Genomic DNA, 16827 nt, shown 5'->3' with positions numbered 1-16827 from the left:
TTAATACCATATACCAGGCACACAGTTAAATATATTTCTATCTCTAATTTTCACAAAATCCTATGTTGTATTTTAATAATTTGACATGTGCTTCTTATGTCCCAGACCCTGTATCAGGAGTAGTAATGCAATAGTGAGCAAAAATAGACCCTGTCTCTACCCCAGCAAAGTCATCACTATAATTGACTAGATAGAAATTAATGCAATAATCATAAAAAATACCTGAGCCTTAAAGATTTGAATAAATCTCCTCATATTATGCATTTAGTAAATTTTTGAACCGAGAGAAAGATCCAGTCTGTAACTACTGTATTATGGTATATTTCCCACTTCCATTGAAAAGTCATTCTGTTCATTTTAAGGATAAAGCAGAATCCAACTTCTCAGCTTTACAAATGTGTTTATTTTAAAAGAAAATATATGAAATGTAGTCCCTCCATTTCTAAAAATATTAAAACATATTTCTAATAATCAGTATTTTTAATAATGTTTAAATACAAATTCTTAAAGTTTGTCATACATTAATAAAAGTCAGTATTTGATATTTGTAGCTGTGGAAATATCTGCCACCCCCTTAAGTTCAGTTTATGTATTTAATCTAACAATAAGGGCCAATTAACTTCAAATTTGCATTAGTATCAGCTAGGATATTCTGTTATTGTAATAATAAAGAAGACACATTTTGTCAGTGGATGAAAATAGTTTATCTCTCTATCGTGTCAAAATCACATATGGGTCAAGATTTTCTCTAAGTGTTCACTCCATTATCCAGATTTTATCTTGTGATACTACCATTATAAACATGATATGGACAATTTTGAGTGGTGTTTTGTGATGAAGCCTAATACTAATGTCTCACTTATTCCAATCACACTGGCCAAAACTCCTCACATGCTTTTAATCTTAGAATAAGTGAGTTTGGTGAGGAAGTATAAGTAACTGAGAACATTATATAAATATGGGAAGTCAGTGAAAATATTATATAAATATGTTCTTGTGTGTTTAGAAAGAGAAATATAATATTGAGATGCAGTATTTCCATTTCAATTCAATGTTTTGGACACATTGATAAGGATCATCAATTTTTAAAAATGTATTTTATGTACATTGTTATAACAATAAGATGGGAATAATTTCTTTTTTAGATTTTTATTTATTTATTTGAGAGCGCATGAATAAAAGAGAGAGAGTATGAGCTGGGGAAGGACAAAGGGAGGGGAATAAGAAGACTCCTTGCTGAGAACACCCCCCCCCCCATGGGGCTTCATCTGATGACCCCAGGATCATGACCTAAGCAAAGAAATATTTATTTTACAATTATTTGTTTTTTGTATTCCCAATCAATCTGAAACAGTGGTCACAACATAATATCAGTGATTCAACTATGCAAAATAAAGAGAGCTGAAATATAGGGAGAAAAGCTGGCCAAAGATAACATAGATACAAAGAACTTTCTGGAAGTCCACTTAGTAGACAATGCACTAATCTGGCCACATATACCAGAACTGAAATATTCCAAGGTACTATGGTTTTATCTGAGAAAAGTGAATGAGCCAGAACACACAATTCTAAAAGACCCAGCTACCCTTCACAACTTGATCCTCATTGGATGTGGAGCATATATAGACTATCAATCATTGTTTGATTTTGTTGTTACTGCTTTCATCCATAATTGTATTGCCACTGTGATTTATCACATATGAACCTCAATGGAATTTTCCCAGATGATGAATTGTTTTTTTTTTCTCTTTAATTTACATACATCTAAAGAAATAGCTAATTAAATTTCTGAATGTTGAAATATTTCAGATAAATTTACATATATATGTGTTAATAAAATATTATTAAGTACATGAAAGGACTTAGATATTTGCTATTGATATTTATAGTACTTGCTCAATCAAGCAACCTCAAATTTTACCAAGTTAAAAATTAAATAGAATTTACTGATAATCTTATTAGTAATTTCCCTAAATTAATTTTAGAAAAATACTGGCCCTCTCTAAGTGAATGCAAAACTGAAATGTCATTCTCATATTTGTTTAATTCATATTTATATTTGTCCATACAATGTAATATCACATTGAGGATAAAATCTGTGACTTAAATTTATGTATGTCATCATGGAAACATCTTAATAATACAAAGTTTACTAAAAGGAAGTTGCTTAATGAAACATGAAAAAACATAATTTATGTAAGTTTTTAAAATATTTAATCGCAATATTGATATATACAAAATAAATAATATCCTGGTCACTTGAGGTTTGTAGATGAACTTGCGAATGGACCCAGGATGAGCACCAAAGCAGACTTTAAATTTAACTGAATATTTTATTTCATAAGTATAAAAATGTAGTACATAAATTAATGAGTATAAATTATGAATTATGGATAAATTATCTCTGATTTATTTTTTGTAATTTTTCTATATTTAAAAAACTCATCTTTTGAGAATAAAATGTTACAAACTACTCTTCCAAAAATATATACTTGTGATTTTATGAAAATATTTTATGTAATACATGTTGGTACTAGGGGAACTTTAGTTAAAATTCTCTATATAATTATAGATTTAAAAATGACCTTTGTTAAAGTGAAAGATATGAACATATTACAAATTCATTTCTAAGAATTCTGGCCAAAAGTGGAAGTTTCAAGGCATCTCTGTGTTTACTGCCATAGAAGATGCCATTTAGGAGAATGAGAAGTGTGTATTGAGTTTTGTACATTTTAAGAGATTAAAGCTATTGAAGTTGTAGCAATAAAACTAGGATGAGCAAATAAGCTTATTCTTACCATTAGATGAAAGAATCTAATTTAGTATGAATACACTCTGTGGATTGAAGAGTAATGGAAGAGAAATATTTGGAAGGCTTTTTATCTTTTAAAGTAGGTTGAAGTAAGAGCATATTCACTGAGGTCAAAGAAAAGAGAAATTGTCAGTCTTGCTAATTTTGAGACAAGTCTTTCCACCCTGAGAGAACAGCCATCTGGTGATGAGATACTTTTTATCATATTACAATCCTTTAATTTAATAACTTGCTCAGGAATGTGAAGTTATTATTAACATTATGATTAATAATATTTCTGAACACCTATGAAGATTTGAGCATTGATTTGTTAAGCAAAATATATGTAAGTAAGACTGAGCCTATTTTAATCTCTATTTTTCAGATCTGTGAACTGAGGTTCTAGGATGTTAAAGAACTTGATCATAGTCATATATAGATACCTGCAAAGCTGGATATGATTCTGGATCTCGACACACCAGGAAACCCATCCTCAAATTCAAAGGTACTCTAATCAGAATTTGCTTAAAGACAACTTAAACAAAATTGAGGTGAGAAATCATGCTGTAAATAATGGATTAAGGGATCCCTGGGTGGCGCAGCAGTTTAGCGCCTGCCTTTGGCCCAGGGCACGATCCTGGAGACCCAGGATTGAATCCCACGTCGGGCTCCCGGTGCATGGAGCCTGCTTCTCCCTCTGCCTATGTCTCTGCCTCTCTCTCCCTCTCTCTGTGTGACTATCATAAATAAATAAAAATTTTAAAAAATGGATTAATATCAATGGAGAGGTTTTTAAAATTTTTTAAGATGCACTTTAGGTATAGCAAGCTATAATGAGAAGAATGTGGGCTCTGGTATAAGACAGATTCATATTCGAATCCATGAAAATTAATTTTCCATCTGAATCTCAACTTTCAAATCATTAAAATGGAGCATGTAAACACTTAACTCACAAGATTACAGTGAGTTCCAAATGTATAAATATATGCTACTTAACTTACATATAAATGCAATTTAACAAAACAAAAATAAAAATAGAACTTGGGCTGAGACATGTATACTTAGCTTTTCCTCAAGATATTCTTGATCTCAATGCTCCTTAATATTTTTCTTTTTAATAATATTAGTCTTGGCATAAGTTCTGAGCCTTCACATTGCCCTAATTTTATCTGAAAATATAAGCCATTTTTAACCTAGTCACAGTACTTAAATCAATAATGTAAAAAAATGTAAGAAACAAAAAGCCAGGATTAGAATAATTCTGTTAAGTAAACTTGTGCATTGATAATCTTACCTTTACTGTTAACAGGAACTTTATAAATTTATTTACAGATAGAGGAATAAAAAATACACGGTCAATTTCCTGCTTTATCACTAATTCATTGTATGAGTACAGCTACTAAATTATCCTTTCCCTACTTTTGGTTTTGCTACATATTAAAAACAACAATTAAGCAAACACAATTTTTCTATACCCCTTAACTCTTCTAGATTGATTTTTTTTCCTTTTCCAAGAAAATTACTTTGGTTTTCATAAACTCAAATCAGCATTCACTTAAAGGATAAAAAATCTGCCGATTTATATACAATTCTTAATGTTTACTATTTCCTTTCACTCAATGACTGTTAGGATATATTAATTCTCCAAACCTCTACATTGCTACAACGAAGAAAGATGATCTGACTGGTAGTTAATTTTTTCAAAGTTATTTCTAGGACTGTTCTTTTTTAATGGTCTAATTTAAAATATTTTTAGAGGAAATAGTTGTCAGAGTAGAGACAGAATGAGGAAGGAGGTTACCAGAGTCGAACTCAAGGGCACAGAAGTGCTAGGGCCATTGACTGAGCAACATGAGCTAGAATACGACAGAACAGCTGGGCCACCTAGGCAACTCAGCACTCTGAGCTCATATAGTATATATATATGTCATATATAGATACCTGCAAAGCTGGATATGATTCTGAATCTCGACACACCAGGAAACCCATCTTTTAAACCCACTAAAGTGATTATATATATATATATATTCTGCTTATAGCCTGGTGGAGGAGACAGATTATAGAGAATTCTGATGACAGATATTATTCCAGGTGATTTGACCAAATAGGCATTTTTCAGAAGATATATTACAGTCTTCAAAAAGAGAACTAGTAAGAGAAGGGAAGGCTATCTTTGCTCCCATAGCAGATTAAGAATGGGGAAAAAATCATTAAATTAAAATAAGGTTTTTTTAGGAATTACGTCAACACAGAAATATGGTTGAAATTTCTGAACATGGGTACTTGAGGTGATCTTTTGAAGTTTCCACATCCAAGACTAGGTTATCAAACTAAAGTGATAGAGTATTAACGAATCCAGGAATTTTGAATAAGACTGCAACTCCTAGACATGAGAGAACAACTTGCTTACAGGTATACCTGAATATGGAGCTAGACGCAAAGAGATTCCCTTATATTCTCAAATACCATCAAAAGGCAATCTTTCGTCTTTCTCTCAGAAAGATATTGTTTTACCCTTTCCTTAAATATTTGTAGAATGCGCTAGTGAAGCCATGTAGGTCTAAATTTTCCTTTGGAAAATATTTTAAATACAAGTTTAATTTCTTTTACAGATATAAGACTATTCAAGGAGTTTATTATTTTGTTCATAGCATTTGAGAGTTTGTATCATCCAAGGAACTTGACTCTTTTATCTAAGTTGTTGAAATTATTGGCAAACACTTGTTCATAATATCTCCATTTCTTAAAGTATTGTATAGACATATAGTAATGTGCATTAGCACAAAATACACATGATAAGGTGTGTAGTAATGCTACTTCTTTCATTAATGATGCTGGAAATTTGTGTCTTCTGGTATATTTGTTTACTTCTTTCCTTTTTTCCTCCTTGTCTCCCTTCCTGCCTTCTCCTCATCTTTCTATTTCTTTTGCATTCTGGCTAGAGATTTATCGAATTTATCAATCTCACAGGATTTGCTTTTGGTTCCATCAATTATTTTTTCTTGGTTTTCAATATAATTGATTTCTGCTCCAACATTTATTATTTCTTTTCTTCTGCTTATTTTGTGATTTTTCTCTTCCTCTTCTATATTCTCAAATGAACACCAAAGTAATTGACTTTATACTTTTCTCCATTTTAAATAGAAATTTAGTGTTAGAATTTTTTACTAGGGCTTTTTTTTTTTTTGGAGATTTTTTTCTTTATTGAGAGACTTAAGACTTGGAGTACATCAAATAAAACCAATTTCTGGGGGAAAAAAATCAAAACCCACAATTAAAAAAAAAAAAAAAAAAAAAAGGTTAACACTGTCTGGGCCAAAGCAGAACCCAGAGAATATATTCTTTAAATTGAAAAATTCTAAGTGCTTCATAATTGACCTTTTGATACAAAATGACTTATTAAATTTCCAATTTGTGGTTCCTGGTGTTGAGGTCCATAGGACACTCTAGAAATCTTCAAACCTTGAGCTGAATTCCAGGAGGGGTTATTTGGCTTTTGAATCGTTTTTTCCTTGTCTAAGAGGTAGCTTGTACCCCACACGTTTTAATGTGTTTTTTCTTAATTTTTGCTCTCTTTCTCTAATACTTTCTAATTTCCAGTTTTCTTTCACCCTTGAATTATTTAGAAGTATGTCCTTTAATTTCAAAATATTTGGATATTTCTATTATATTTTTCCCCATGATTTCTAATTTAATTCTATTGCGGACAACAGAACTGTTTTGTGTTACTTGACTCAGTTAAAGTTGATTGAGATTGGTTTATTGAACCAAACATAGTTCACTTGATAAATATTCCCTGAATATTTGAAAAAATATGTATAAACTGCTGTTGGGTGAAATGCTTTATAAATAGCAGTTAGGTGAATTGATTGAGAGTGTTGCTAAAGCCTTCTGTATGTATCCTTTCTGATTTTCTAACATCAAGTATTCATAGGAGTATTGAAATCTTCAACTGCATCTGTGGATTTTCTATGTCCTTGGCCAAAACTAGATTTTGCTTTATGTATATTGAAGCTTTGTCAATATATGCATAAATATTTTGCACTGATGTATTATCATCAAGAAATCATATTTTGTCATTATAAAATACTTTTCTTATTGCTTTCATTATTCTTTGCTCCAAAATTTATTTTTTCTAACATAAATATAACCATTCTAGTTTTCTTTTGATTAATCTCATTATAGTATATTGTTATTCCATTATTTTAACCTATGTCATTTTTTATATTTAAATAGATATCTTAGAGGAATTATATAATTAGATTATGCTTCTTTTATTCAATTTAATAACTTCTGGCATTTACTGCAGTGTTTGTCATTTTACATTTAATGTGATTATTGATATATTTAAACTTAAATATTTCTATCTGCCTGCTATTAATTCTATCTATTTTTTCTTTTTACATATTTTCTGGATTTCTTTTAAGTAATTTGCCACATTTTATGATTCGATTTAATTTTCTTGTTGGTTTATTAGCTACAACATATTGTTTTGTTATTTTAATGGTTACTTTTGGTTGGTAGTATTTATCTTCTATTATAGTCTCTTTCAAGCATTGCATAAATTTCTTAAAGTAATATTTAATTACCACCTCTAGGCTTCCATGCTTTTATTGCCATACATTTTACTTCTATATAAGTTATAAGCCACAAATTTCTTATTTTGCAGACATTTTATTTAAATGAGAAAACATTCAAAAGTGTTCACATGATTTCCTCCACATACTTTTCCTTTTCTTCCTCTTTCTTCTTCTTGTAATTTGGAATGTGAAAGTTTTATGGCCTGAGTACATACAGAAGGGAAAAAGAAGAAAATGTATAATCATGGTTCTGACTGGCTCTGGCACTCTCATACTTTAGTGAGGTTTTCTGGTACATTGTTTTTTTTTTTTTTTTTTTTTTTCCCCAGAACTACAAACATATAAGGATACTGACTCAAGGCTCCTCTTCTATGGTCACCCATTATTTTAGAGCTTGCAAGAAAAAAAATCATGTTTATCTATAATGTTAATGCTCTTGGTAGAAGTTTCCATTCAATTTTACCATATGTTTTAAATTTACTTTTATTTTCTGATTTTAATTCTGTGGTAATCATCCCTTTTGGGTATTCTATTACATTTTACAAGGTAGTATAATTATTTATTATCATTGCCTAGTAAATCAGTAAGAGGCTACATTTTCTTAAGAGTAAAAGATCTGTCTTATTTTTCATTTAAAATTTGTTGTTTTATTGTTATTAAAGGATAATTTGTACACAAAATTTTATAGATTATTTTAATACATGTATACATAGGGATCAATAAAATAAATAGGTTTGAGCAAACCTTAACTTTTAAAACTTAAGGCCCTAACCAATCACAATATTTATCTATCAGAATTGTCAGTATTGATTATTAGTAAGAGTTATGCTCTGAAACTTCAATAATATTAATTATGCAGCATTTTTATTTATTTATTTTAATTTTTTTTATTTATTTATGATAGCCACAGAGAGAGAGAGAGGCACAGACATAGGCAGATGGAGAAGCAAGCTCCATGCACCGGGAGCCCGACGTGGGATTCGATTCCGGGTCTCCAGGATCGCGCCCTGGGCCAAAGGCAGGCGCTAAACCGCTGCGCCACCCAGGGATCCCTATGCAGCATTTTTAAAGAGAAGTCGATTATTATTTACATTATGAACTTTGAATCTACTGCTACGTATTCTGCATGTAATGAGAATAACAGTAAACAGTGACAGCCATCTCTTTAACTTATCAAACAGTGATTTCAAATTGTTAAAATAGTTTTATTTGTACTTCATAGCTGATTAAATGGAGTTATTTTCATAACTTAAAAATGTTTTGCTGAATATTTAATTTATACCAGGATGTGTGCTATAAACAGAATATATAACAATGAACAAGAAAAATACATTCACTTTTCTTATGAGCTGGGGTGAGGTGTAGGCATTTGCTTATTCTATTCAGATTTTTCTTCCTAAATCTTAGCATATTCTATTATGCTGACTCACTCTAACCATTGAGACACTAGAATTTTCACAAAACCTTCATTGCACTGAACTTCAAGGTGAGATTCATCCCTGAAGTCATTTGTGTGGTTCTAGGGAAGTTATAAACAAAGACTGATAATTGGCACATTCTCAACTAATATTATCTAATATTTTTCTAAAAATCTATAATTTTACTATTTATTTATGCATTCACATTATGTTGCTTGAGGTAGAAATTAACATTGTGGGTTGAGAAAATATAATCCAAGAAAAAGATCATATCTATAAAATCAAAATAATCACACACTTTCCTAATTTAAATAAAATAAGAAAATTATTAATTAAATACCAGTATTCTTCCCCTCTCTTTTCTGTATTTGAAAAAAAAATATGGGGGAAATCCCTGGGTGGCCAAGAAGGTTAGCACCTGGGCATGATCCTGGAGTCCTGGGATTGAGTCCCACATCGGACTCCCTGCATGGACCCTGCTTCTCCCTCTGCCTGTGTCTCTGCCTCTCTGTCTCTCTCTCTGTGTGTCTCTCATGAATAAATTAATAAAATCTTTAAAAGAAAAAAAATGAAGTAATTTATTGGGTACTATTGTGTAGGCAGGTTAAAATGTTCTATCTGTCCTATAGTTTAATAGCAAAAACTTAAAGAAATATTCAAAATAATATTTTCCATCATTTTCAATATTAAATTACAGTGAAGGACCTTTCATTGATAAATTGACCCATGTATAACCTGCTCCATTTTTAGCTCAGGGAAATTGGATAATATAATATCATTATGTATATGGAAGAAAAATTGTACCTTCTTATCACCCACAGAATCTATAAACTATTCTATAAACACAATTACATTTTTCCATTGATTTCCCTGAACTCTCTCTAGGGTCACTCTTACTTTTATTCTGAGAAGACAATTTGACTTCCTGTTTTCCAGTTACCTGAAGAGTAATAGTTACTCTTCACATTATACTCTTTCCTTGCCAATGAAGGCTTTCATTAAATAATTTATTTAATATGTGATAAGAGATAAATTCTGAAATACATGGAGACCAATGCATATCTAAACAGAGAAAGAAAAACTTCCACTCTCCTTTGAGGACTAGGCCATTCTTATAATTGGCAATCAAGTATCACTTATATTTCCTATGGAAATAAACCATTAACAGGAAATAAAAATGAATAGAAGACTCATTTAACAAAACGGCAAAATAAAAAATACAATGAGATTAAACGACCATGTAAAGATTCATATCACATATTCAGATGTGAATTTTTTTCTGTAGTTTATCATGGCTTCTGAAACTGTTCTGAGGTCTCTTCTACATATTGGCCATAATCATCATTATTAGCTAATTTCTTGTTTCCTTAGTCATTTCATATTTAAACTGACAATTCATAATTTTCTCCTAGACTTCAAAACAAGACCTCTTTGGGTCTTCTGTTTTTCTATGTCTGCCATGCTTTTCCAGAATGACCAGAAACATGGTTATGCTGCCCTTGAAGTAACTCTCACCTATATCCCTATTCTATTTTTCTTATATCATGCCAGTGTGGGAAACCTTGGGAGTAAACACTTCTCAGAGTATCAGATAAGAAATTTGCTACAGGTTAGATTATCCTCAAGTTAATAATTGTATCCAGATATTTGACAACCCCACACTTTAGTATTTAACCTGGATAGGTATATGGACCAGGTAGAGAAAGACTTTTACAGACCCATTTCAACAACTATAACTTTGTCTCTCTTCTTCCAACAAAAAGGTCAGTATCTAGGATGGAGGAAGAGAGAAATGTTTACTTAAGCAAAATGGAAATGGGGGAGGGAGAACTGGATGTTTTAAATAAAATTCTACCAAAATCTCTTTGTCTCACTCATGGATTATGGGTTTTATCTTAAAGCTAAAAGTATCATTAACTTTGTGTTAAATATGTTAGAGGAAATTAAAGACTCATATGTTACTGTTCAGAGGAGAGCCATGGGATTAAAAGGTCAGTGGATAGATGATATGGAAACTATCCATTAATATTTCACAATTTCATTCTGATGATAATAAAAAAATATTTGAACTAATTCACAAGACTTGGGTATATGGAAGTTTGTTGTTTCAGAAGACTATGTAAGACAAAAAAATCCTAATAGTTAATGGTTTAATGGTTAAATTCCTAGATACATAATTCTTGGTGCAATATTTTAATTAGGAAAAGATAGCCTAGTGTAGACATCTGCAGATCCCATGATCTAAGAGCCATGCAAATTAATCAACGTGTAGTTTGACAAGACAGACTTGGAGCTTCCCATTGGATGCAATGGGATGAAGATCAATGTCTCTCCCTGACTTTGTAATCTTTCAAAAATTGATACCTCCTTCTGCTCTTATCTTTTCTTTTGCCAGAGGCCATTATGCTTTAATTTATTTTAGGTTCAGTCCGACAATTTCTTGGCATTTTGGAATCTTTAAAGAATATGGTAATTTTCCCCCTTTGTCTTATTTGAATGTTCTCAGCCTCTGCATTTTCTGATAGTTATAATAAATAATATCCAAATCTGTTTTATTCTCTAATTCCAAAAGAATCACCCCATAAATGTAGGGACCAAGTAGAATTAATGTTTTCAACATTTCAAATTGAGAAGTATGCAAATCATTTTTGTTTAATATAAGGACTATCTACTTAGGAGTTTTAAAATTTCTCCAAATTAAAAAAAAAAAATTCTCCAAATTACTTTATTAACTTCTTTGTCCCTAGAAACAAAAGTAATTGAAGGCTTCTCAAATTTTCCTTATGCTTCAATCATTAACATCAATTGAAATTTGTCCAATTTCCTGGGTTCAAGGAATGTCCTTTAAGACTTTTAAATTCGGGATCCCTGGGTGGCGCAGCGGTTTAGCGCCTGTCTTTGGCCCAGGGGGTGATCCTGGAGACCTAGGATCGAATCCCACATCGGGCTCCCGGTGCATGGAGCCTGCTTCTCCCTCTGCCTGTGTCTTTGCCTCTCTCTCTCTCTGTGACTATCATAAATAAATAAAAATTAAAAAAAAAAAGACTTTTAAATTCATGATACTTGAGGACTGCAATATGAGAGAATGGCATAAATGAATAACATCAGAGAAGTGCAGAATTTTAAATGATTGCTTATCTAAAACTGAACATCTCCATGCTCAGCTACAGTCATTTAAATTTGGGATTTCTCCCTAATAGTGTACAGCTGGTGGTTTAGCCAGTCATGAACTTGACAGCAGGATTCCTTAAAGGGCCAAGATTTCAATATGTAGTTAACATTTTTGTCTACTTTTGCATCTCCTTTATTCTATTGTGTTTTTATTTTTTTCTGATTCTAAGCCATCTGTTCCTCTGTCAGAAGCCAAGGGGCTAAAAAAGATTGTCTTGCTTAATGACAGCCCCCAAATGTCATGACATTGCAAAATTGCAGGTATGGGTATTGCAGATATCAGAATTGTGGGCTAAAGAAACTGAGATAACTAGAAAATACGAAGAAACTTTAAAAATAATATCCAAAGATTTTTTCCCCTAAATTGCTAAGAAAAGAGGTACAGATCAGTCATAATATAAATAAACTTGTCATTCAATAAGAGTGAGAATGAGATGCTTCCTATATAGCATAAAGTGTAGTCTTTTCTGCATAATCAATAATCTAGTCTACACAAGCTGGAAGCAATAACCAGCCACCTCTTGGAAATGTAGAAGTATCTTCATAAGATATTTCAAGCCACAGGGATCCATCTGCTAATGTGGGAAGCTGGTGCCACAAATTTAAGAACTTCATAAGTTTTACACAGAAGCATGTTCAGGACCACAATTTTGGCTTCTGACAAGCAGAGACTGATATTACATAAGGCTGGGCATGTTACATGCTTAACTCAAAGTGAAGACTAATGTCTGTCACACACTAGCTTTCATGGAAAGATCCTCTTCTATCAGAACAGATGGCATGCCATGACTCAACTCTCTGTGCCTCCATTTCACAGATTTTCCCTTTTTTAACTTACTCTGGCTCTGTGTATGTGTGTATATGTGTTTGACAACTTATTCAGTGGGGAAAGGCCTCCCCCATAACCATCTTTGTGGTTCTGTGATGGCCCACTTGAACACCGATGACAGCAAGTCTTTATAGAGAACTAGCTATGATGATGGTCATCCAAGATTTATTTTTTCCAAATATATGATAAATTATGATATATGACTTGAACTTCTCATCCAAAGCTTGTTATATTACATATTGAGTACATTTGTATTTCCTTAGTAACTATAACACATGAAAATTTTCATTTTGTTTTAAAAGTTTTAACTATTATCTTCAAAAGCCATTAAATCTTTTCAAGGATTACCATGGTTTCTATATCAATCCAGTAGCAGTGCCCTTTCCTGGCCAGTTTATAAAACTAGTTAACTTTATTAAAAATGGTTTAAGTAAAACAAAGTCTTTTAGGGTGCCTGGGTGGCAGTCAGTTGAGCATTGGACTCTTGATTTCAGTTCAGGTTGTGATCTCAGAGTCCTGAGATTGAGCCCTATTTCAGGGGTTCAGCATAGAGTCTGCTTTAGACTCTCTTCTCCTTCTGCCCCTCCCTCCCTGCTACTCTTATCTCTAAAAGAAATAAAATCTTTAAACAATAAATAAAGTCTTTTTTCAACTCATATGGGTTGATAAAAATGTGTTATCATTGTAGACATGTAGTAAATGAAGGCTTTTACTTGAAAATTTTCCTTCTGGTTATTAGTATGAAAAAGCAAATTAAAAAGTACAAATACTTTACTTCTAAAACCTCTTTATTGCATCTTTTTAAGGTAACTATTGGATTTATAATATGAAATCCATGTGGTATTTAATGGTTTTCAGTTTCTAAAAAGATACTATATTCTAGTGTTTGTATGATAGTGCCCTTAGTTCAGGTAAGTGTAATGATAATATTAAAATAATTTAATCATTAGGTTATAAACTTTAATTTGTTAATAAAATTTGACTTTAATTGATTTTTGGTAGTAAAATATTTTGGATTTGTGTTATATAATTAGTTAAATCAATATAAAATTAATAGTAGAATAAGATATAAGCATATTATAAAAATTGGGTAGAACATTTTTTCTATTATATCTCCAATTCTCTTGAGTACAAGACTCCTCAAAGGCATAAAATAATTCATATTTATTTTAAGAGGTCTTTGTATTCATTGTATAGTTTGTTACATAAAGTGTGGGTCACTTTGTTGTTGAAATAATATTTTGGCAGGTCTATGACTTTAATACATTATTTACTTGGACACAAAAGGACATAATTTCTCCTCACTGAAAATACATGAAATCAATTTTCTTTTCAAAAACAACCGATTAGCATGATTCTACTGGTATCGTAGGTATTGCTATAGGTAATTTTTTCTTGTCATTGTTTCACAGATAGAAATGTGTCCTCTTCACCTATTTTTCCCTTTCTTTTCTTGACCGGTTTGCAGTTACCAAAAACACTCTATTTAAAGCTAGGAAAATAATTCTTAATTATCATCATCATAAAACCAGATTTTAAAAGGAATAGTGATTATCCACCATCTGCAAATATAGTCAAGCTGTCAAAAAAATCTGTGACTACCTCCTCTATACAGTATTTCAATTACTGCAAGAAAGATTTGGTCAAATGGATCTATTTATTTAGAGTCAGGCATTTAAAATTAACATAAAATATATATCATCTCTCTAAATAATATAATAGGTAAAGCAAAATACAGTGTGAATGGAATTTTATTTTAAGACATTTTGTTAGGGAGCAGATTAATTGACTATAATGTGTGAATTAATATAGGAAAATAGAAATGATAGAATTGAGTATAAAACACCCATCAGAGCAATAAAATGCATCACACAACTATGAAGATAAAGAGAAAACAGACAGAGGCTGCAGAGATGGGAACAGATAAACATGTAACTTAGACTTCTTGGAACAATTAAAGATGTGGAGAGTTCCACTGGAAGCAACTATACCCATTCTGTTCTGTTCTGCTACCCTTGGCTCTGCGTTTCCTGGCAACAAGGTCTTCTGAGACCCCTGTTGGGGACAAAACTGGTACTAAGCAATCTTCCGTGTCTAACAACCTGGCTCTGTTTCTAGTGGTTGAGCTAAAAAACACAAACACATTCACTTGCTCACAAGCTAAAGCATAGAAAGATGCAGTTTTTTCTCTTGCTGTTGTGGTTTGCTATATACAAGAAGCAAATACTTCTAAAAAGTGAAAGACTCATTTTTGTGTATGTGGAAGAAAAGTAGAAATTAAATGAAAAGGCACATGAGTATGAATGTTTTTGATAAATGCTCACTGCACTTAAGATGTATATGAAATATATGACACTTCAGTAGTATAATAACTGAACATGCACATTAGTGTCAGGGGATATTCAAAGACAAGTTTTTGTTTTCAAATATAATACAATATTTAATAAATATCTGTTGAATGAACACATCAGCAATATATGTTTCCCTCACTTCAGTTTTGTACAAAGAACTTAACATCAATTTATTTTTGCTACTCAATTTTCAATAAAATTGCCATCATGAAAAATATTCATGATACTGGTCTGATATCTGTGGTCCATCAATTCTGAATTTTATAATTTGCTATATCCAGAAATCAAGATATTCCATGTTTAAATCAAATTAATTTCTTACAGAATCAAATGTATTGACTATTGCTTTTGCACCATGCCTTGAATTTGCATTAAGGCTTATTTTGGCATTCAGCCATAAGAAATCATTACTGCATTTGTAGTAAGGATAATTTTAAGACCATTGTTCACATTGGTGCAGAATGACCTATTTACAAGGGCTCATAGAGAACCATTTTACTCTTCAATACCAGCAAGACTGTGTTTTTCCTAACAAAATTGAATGAATATTATGAATCCTTCTGTCATTTGTGTAACATTCCATAATTTATCTTCATTCTAGCTACTAAGAAATTCAAAAACAAATTTAAGGCTTATCCCAATGATATAGTACCTAACATGTGCCTGCTTAACAAATTTACCATATGGCTAAATTAATTATTCTATTTTTAGTAAGCTTCTATCTATATTTTCTCATGTTTATTTTTAAAATGTATTTTTAAATGTGCATAGCTGGAAGCTGCCTCAAAGACTTTATTAGATAGAATGATGCTGGATATCAATAATAGTACATCTGTAAACATGATGCATGATTTAATATACATAATATAATAAACATGATAAGATCTCAATACTGGATTTAATTGACAAAAAAGATATCAAAATTACCTATGAAATCTTAAAGCTTAAACTTTACTCATTGAAGGCTTTGCTGATGAAGATAAACTTTGGAATAAGATATGTTGACAAAGTTCGCTCATTAGGTTTTTTTCCTCACCCAGCTATACAATGTTTTATACACATATAAGCAGATTATATTTTCTAAATAGAAAAAAAAATACCAATTACTCAAGTATATAATTGCAGGTAAAATATATAAGCTACATATTTCTGGAGAAAATAAGTGTTTATAAAACAGCTAACAATACAAATCTTGCTCACTAAATGTTATGATTTTTTTTAAATGTTATGATTTTTAGAGAATATTTTATTCTCTTATCTCCTATTGCTATACTTAGATAATAGGTAATTAATATAATGAAGTGGAAAAAAACTATTTACTGGGATCCTACTATGTTCTAAATTATTCTATGTATTTTGCCACTTAATTATTATTCTAATAATGCTGCTTAACTAACTGTATCAAAACTCAGTGGTCAAAAATTTGTTCTCATTCATTCATTCATTCATGTGCAGTCTGCATGGGTTGGTAAATTTTGTGTAGGAGAGGCTGGGGTAGATCCAAGCTACAGGTTAGGCCCAGGTCTTCATATGTTTATCATGCTCTTTGGATCAGCAAGCTGGTCAGAGTAAAGTTTTGTTCATTTTAACCTGATAGCACAAGTGCAAGATGAGCCCCATCATCTGTGCACATTTTAAGCCTCTTGATAAAATATGTGTTATTTTATAATAATGACATTTATATGTT

The sequence above is a fragment of the Canis lupus genome, chromosome 31 (assembly GCF_003254725.2).
Source record: "Canis lupus dingo isolate Sandy chromosome 31, ASM325472v2, whole genome shotgun sequence".
Taxonomy (NCBI): Eukaryota; Metazoa; Chordata; class Mammalia; order Carnivora; family Canidae; genus Canis; species Canis lupus.
This window is presented reverse-complemented; position numbering follows the sequence as displayed.